The sequence below is a fragment of the Somniosus microcephalus genome, chromosome 9 (assembly GCF_052327205.1).
Source record: "Somniosus microcephalus isolate GS21.2 chromosome 9, FLI_Smic_1.0, whole genome shotgun sequence".
NCBI lineage: Eukaryota > Metazoa > Chordata > Chondrichthyes > Squaliformes > Somniosidae > Somniosus > Somniosus microcephalus.
The window spans coordinates 226,045,896-226,053,670 of record NC_140995.1 but is presented as its reverse complement, the minus strand read 5'-3'; positions in this window follow the sequence as shown (position 1 = coordinate 226,053,670).

Genomic DNA, 7,775 nt, shown 5'->3' with positions numbered 1-7,775 from the left:
GGCTCTTTTTTGGATAGTGATTATTAATGGATATTGGCCTAGTTCCGCCCTGCATGCATTGTTTACTGTTTTCCTTTGAGTCCGGAGGATACTTTTACAGAATTCTGCATGTAGGATCTCAATTGGGTGTTTGTCCCATTTTGCAAATTCTTGTTGAGTTAGCGGTCCCCATACCTCACTGCCATAGAGTGCAATTGGTTCAATTACTGATTTGAAAATTTTGAGCCAAATGCTAATTGGGATTTCTATTTGGATTGATTTTTTGATGGCATAGAAAGCCCTTCTTGCTTTCTCTTTCAGTTCATTCACAGCCAGTTTGAAGTTTCCCGTAGAACTGATTTTTAAGCCCAAGTATGTGTAGTTAGTGGTTTGTTCAATTTTGGTTGTTCCTACTGTGAAATTTATTTTGGGTCCCTGATGTTTGGATCTTTGCTGGAACACAAGGACTTTGGTTTTTGGGGACTATACCCTCCCACACACGCCCCACCCCCACTATACCACCCACACACGCCCCACCCCCACTATACCACCCCACACACACCCCACCCCCACTATAACACCCCACACACGCCCCACCCCCACTATACCCCCAACACATGCCCCACCCCCACTATACACCCCACACACACCCCACCCCCACTATATCCCCCACACACGCCCCACCCCCACTATACCATCCCACACACGCCCCACCCCCACTATACCCCCCACACACGCCCCACCGCCACTATACCCCCCACACACGCCCCACCCCCACTATACCCCCCCCACACGCCCCACCCCCACTATACACCCCCACACACGCCCCACCCCCACTATACACCCCACACGCCCCACCCCCACTGTACCCCCCCACACACGCCCCACCCCCACTATACCCCCCACACACGATCCACCCCCACTATACCCCCCCACACACGCCCCACCCCCACTATACCCCCCCACACACACCCCACCCCCACTATACACCCCCACACACGCCCCACCCCCACTATACGCCCCCACACACGCCCCACCCCAACTATAACGCCCCACACATGCCCCACCCCCACTATACCCCCCCACACACGCCCCACCCCCACTATATCCCCCACACACGCCCCACCCCCACTATACCCTCCCACACATGCCCCAACCCCACTATATCCTCCCACACATGCCCCACCGCCACTATACCCCGCAGACACGCCCCACCCCCACTATACCCCCCCACACACGCCCCACCCCCACTATACCCTCCCACACACGCCCCACCCCCACTATACCGCCCCACACGCGCCCCACCCCCACTATATCCCCCACACACGCCCCACCCCCACTATACCCTCCCACACATGCCCCACCCCCACTATACCCCCCCACACATGCCCCACCCCCACTATACCCCCCCACACACGCCCCAACCCCACTATACCCCCCACACACGCCCCACCCCCACTATACCACCCACACACGCCCCACCCCCACTATACCACCCCACACACGCCCCACCCCCACTATAACACCCCACACACGCCCCACCCCCACTATACCCCCAACACATGCCCCACACCCACTATACCCCCCACACACACCCCACCCCCACTATATCCCCCACACACACCCCACCCCCACTATACCATCCCACACACGCCCCACCCCCACTATACCCTCCCACACACGCCCCACCCCCACTATATCCCCCACACACGCCCCACCCCCACTATATCCCCCACAAACGCCCCACACCCACTATACCCTCCCACACATGTCCCACCCCCATTATATCCTCGCACACATGCCCCACCGCCACTATACCCCCCACACACGCCCCACCCCCACGATACCCCCCCACACACGCCCCACCCCCACTATACCCTCCCACACACGCTCCATCCCCACTATATCCTCCCACACATGCCCCACCGCCACTATACCCCCCACACACGCCCCACCCCCACTATACCCCCCACACACGCCCCACCCCCACTATACCATCCCACACACGCCCCACCCCCACTATACCACCCACACACGCCCCATCCCCACTATACCCCCCCACACATGCCCCACCCCCACTATACCCCCCACACACACCCCACCCCCACTATATCCCCCACACACGCCCCACCCCCACTATACCATCCCGCACACGCCCCACCCCCACTATACCCCCCACACACGCCCCTCCCCCACTATACCCCCCACACACGCCCCACCCCCACTATACCCCCCCACACATGCCCCACCCCCACTATACCCCCACACACACGCCCCACCCCCACTATACCCCCCACACACGCCCCACCCCCACTATACCCCCCCACACATGCCCCACCCCCACTATACCCCCACACACACGCCCCACCCACACTATACCCCCCCACACACGCCCCACCCCCACTATACCCTCCCACACACGCCCCACCCCCACTATACCGCCCCACACGCGCCCCACCCCCACTATAACACCCCACACACGCCCCACCCCCACTATACCCTCCCACACACGCCCCACCCCCACTATACCCCCACACACACGCCCCACCCACACTATACCCCCCCACACACGCCCCACCCCCACTATACCCTCCCACACACGCCCCACCCCCACTATACCGCCCCACACGCGCCCCACCCCCACTATATCCCCCACACACGCCCCACCCCCACTATACCCTCCCACACACGCCCCACCCCCACTATACCACCCCACACACACCCCACCCCCACTATAACACCCCACACACGCCCCACCCCCACTATACCCCCAACACATGCCCCACCCCCACTATACCCCCCACACACACCCCACCCCCACTATATCCCCCACACACGCCCCACCCCCACTATACCATCCCACACACGCCCCACCCCCACTATACCCCCCACACACGCCCCACCGCCACTATACCCCCCACACACGCCCCACCCCCACTATACCCCCCCACACGCCCCACCCCCACTATACCCCCCCACACACGCCCCACCCCCACTATACACCCCACACGCCCCACCCCCACTATACCCCCCCACACACGCCCCACCCCCACTATACCCCCCACACACGCCCCACCCCCACTATACCCCCCCACACACGCCCCACCCCCACTATACCCCCCCATACACACCCCACCCCCACTATACACCCCCACACACGCCCCACCCCCACTATACGCCCCCACACACGCCCCACCCCAACTATAACGCCCCACACATGCCCCACCCCCACTATACCCCCCCACACACGCCCCACCCCCACTATATCCCCCACACACGCCCCACCCCCACTATACCCTCCCACACATGCCCCAACCCCACTATATCCTCCCACACATGCCCCACCGCCACTATACCCCGCACACACGCCCCACCCCCACTATACCCCCCCACACACGCCCCACCCCCACTATACCCTCCCACACATGCCCCACCGCCACTATATCCTCCCACACATGCCCCACCGCCACTATACCCCCCACACATGCCCCACCCCCACTATATCCTCCCACACATGCCCCACCGCCACTATACCCACCCACACACACCCCACCCACACTATACCCTCCCACACATGCCCCACCCCCACTATACCCCCCACACACACCCCACCCCCACTATATCACCCACACATGCCCCACCCCCACTATACCCCCCACACACGCCCCACCCCCACTATACCCCCCACACACGCCCCACCCCCACTATACCCCCCCACACACGCCCCACCCCCACTATACCCCCCACACACACCCCACCCCCACTATACACCCCCACACACGCCCCACCCCCACTGTGCCCCCCACACACGTCCCACCCCCACTATACCCCCCCACACATGCCCCACACCCACTATTTTCCCCCTCCACACACGCTCCACCCCCACTATAACCCCCCACACACGCCCCACCCCCACTATACACCCCCACACACGCCCCACCCCAACTATAACGCCCCACACATGCCCCACCCCCACTATACCCCCCCACACACGCCCCACCCCCACTATATCCCCCACACACGCCCCACCCCCACTATACCCTCCCACACATGCCCCACCCCCACTATATCCTCCCACACACGCCCCACCGCCACTATACCCCGCACACACGCCCCACCCCCACTATACCCCCCCACACACGCCCCACCCCCACTATACCCTCCCACACATGCCCCACCGCCACTATATCCTCCCACACATGCCCCACCGCCACTATACCCCCCACACATGCCCCACCCCCACTATATCCTCCCACACATGCCCCACCGCCACTATACCCACCCACACACACCCCACCCCCACTATACCCTCCCACAGATGCCCCACCCCCACTATACCATCCCACGCATGCCCCACCCCCACTATACCCCCCCACACACACCCCACCGCCACTGTACCCCCCACACACGCCCCACCCCCACTATACCCCCCCACACACGCCCCACCCCCACTATACCCTCCCACACATGCCCCACTCCCACTATATCCCCCACACACGCCCCACCCCCACTATACCCCCCACACACGCCCCACCCCCACTATACCATCCCACACATGCCCCACCCCCACTATATCCCCCACACACGCCCCACCCCCACTATACCCCCACACACGCCCCACCCCCACTATACCCCCCACACATGCCCCACCCCCACTATACCCCCCCACATACGCCCCACCCCCACTATATCCCCCACACACGCCCCACCCCCACTATACCCTCCCACACACGCCCCACCCCCACTATAACGCCCCACACATGCCCCACCCCCACTATACCCCCCCACACACGCCCCACCCCCACTATACACCCCCACACACGCCCCACCCCCACTATACCCTCCCACACATGCCCCACCCCCACTACACCCCCCACACACGCCCCACCCCTACTATACACTCCCACACACGCTCCACCCCCACTATATCCTCCCACACACGCCCCACCCTCATTATACCCTCCCACACACACCCCACCCCCACTATACCCTCCCACACACGCCCCACCCCCACTATACCCTCCCACACATGCCCCACCCCCACTATACCATCCCACACACGCCCCACCCCCACTATACCACCCCACACACACCCCACCCCCACTATAACACCCCGCACACGCCCCACCCCACTATACCCCCCACACACGCCCCACCCCCACTATACCCCCGACACACGCCCCACCCCCACTATATCCCCCACACATGCCCCACCCCCACTATACCCCACCCGCACTATACCCCCCACACATGCCCCACCCCCACTGTATCATCCCACACATGCCCCACCCCCACTATACTCCCCCACACACGCCCCACCCCCACTATACCCCCCACACACGCCCCACTCCCACTATAACCCCCACACACGCCCCACCCCCACTATGCCCTCCCACACACGCCCCACCCCCACTATAGCCCCCACACACGCCCCACCCCCACTATACCCTCCCACACACGCTCCACCTCCACTATACCCTCCCACACACGGCCCACCCCCACTCTACCCTCCCCCACACATGCCCCACCCCTCTATACATTCCCACGCACGCCCCAGCCCCACGATACCCCCCACACACGCCCCACCTCTTTGGGGTATCAGGTTCTTCTGGCAATGTTGAGTCGGGATCAATGTCGTTGTTTGGTTCGTCTGCTTCCAACATTACCGGTTCTGCGGTAGTTGCAATTGGAACGTCGATTTCATTACCAGGTGTATCAGATCGTGGTGTGGAGTTGACGTTTTCCAGTGACTCTAGAATCTGGTCAGCATGGTGTCTTACAACGCTCTCCCCAACATCCACGGTATACATGAGAGGTCCTTGTCGTGTACAAATTGTTCCTGGCTGCCATTTCTCAGTGCGGTAGTCACAGGCCAAAACTGGTTGACCTATCTTAAAACTCCTGGTCGGCCTTTCATTCATATCCTGAAACTGCCTGTTCTCCACATCTCTTCGGATGTCTGGCTTAACCAAATCCAAGCGGCATCATAGTCTTCGATTGAAGAACATCATGGCTGGAGTTTGGTTGGTAACCGCATCTGTCGCATTCCGGTAGGCAAACAAGAAGTTGTCCACCTTGTGTTGTAGGGGTATATCTTCATTACACATTGCCTTGATAGCCTTCTTGAATGTTTGGACAAACCTCTCGGCCAATCCATTAGTGGCTGGATGATATGGGGCAGATGTGTAATGCTTAACACCATTGTTCTTTAAGAACCTCCGGAACTCTTCAGACACAAACTGTGGTCCATTGTCAGAGCAAATCTGTTCAGGCAGCCTATTCCTGGCGAATATGGTTCGTAAAACTGTGATAGTTTTTTCCGTGGTGGTTGAGGACATTTTTATTACCTCTGGCCACTTTGAATGTGCATCCACCGCAATTAAAAACATCGAGTCCATGAAGGGACCAGCAAAATCAATGTGCACCCTTTGCAATGGAGATGAGGGCCACTCCCATGGATGCAGAGGAGCTTGTGGTGGGGCGTTTTGGACCTTCTGGCATCCTGCACAGCTCTTGGTCATCTCTTCGATTTCTCTATCGATTCCCGGCCACCACACAAACGCTCTGGCTAAGTTCTTCATTTTTACCCCACCCAGATGACCCTCATGAAGCTCATTGAGCACTCTATCCGTCAACTTAGGTGGAATTACTACTCTGGATCCACACATCAAGGTTCCTCTGCACACTGACAGCTGTTCCCTTCTCGGCGAGAATGCTGGCAGCAGTGGTTCGCCATGTGCTGGCCATCCCTTCACCGTTAAATCATAGACCCGTGATAGTGTCGGGTCATTCCGTGTTTCCTTTTCTATGTTTGCATTCGTCACAGGGAGACATTCGACTATGGTCGAGTGGAATAACTCCATTGAATCCACTGCAAGGCCTTCTTCTTCCACCGTCGGCAACGGTAGGCGTGACAATCCATCAGCATTTCCATGCTGTTTAGTTCCTTTGTACTCGATGTCATATTGGTGTGCCCCTAGGAAAAGGGACCATCTCTACAGCCGTTGTGCTGTCATTATCGGTACGCCCTTCTGAGGGTTGAAAATGGAGACAAGAGGTTGATGATCGGTTAGTAGAGTAAATTTTTGACCGTGCAGGTAGTGATTGAACTTCTTCACCCCCCACACTAGACTGAGGGCCTCTCTGTCAATCTGGGCGTAGTTACGCTCGGCAGAAGTTAACGAGCGTGACGCAAAAGCTATCGGCCTCTCTAAACCATCAAGGAATTTATGTGACAGTACCGCCCCAATGCCGTAGGGAGACGCATCACACGCCAGTCTGATCGGCAGTGCTGGGTTGTAGTGAGCCTATACTTCCCTTGAAGTGATTAATTCCTTACTCTTCTGAAAAGCACGCTTACAATCATCGCTCCATTTCCATGCTACCCCCGTTCGTAGCAGGGCGTTCAGTGGGTGCAGAATTGTCGACAAATTCGGCAAAAACTTATGACAGTAATTCACCAATCCGAGGAATGACCTCAGTTGCGACACATGTTCCCGTAGTCTAGTGAGCACCTGTTCTAGGTTGTTAAGGTGTTCACTGTCATCTTCCCCCATCACAAGGATGTCGTCCAAGTAACACTGTGTCCCCGGAATCCCTTGCAGGACTTGTTCCATCGCTCTTTGCCATATCGCCAGAGCCGATGCTACTCCGAATACCAATCGATGATACTGGTAAAGACCTTTGTGAGTATTTATCATGAGATACTTCCTAGAGGACTCTTCAACCTCCATCTGCAAATATGCTTGTGCTAGGTCAATTTTTGTAAAACGCTTCCCTCCAGACAGTGAGGCGAA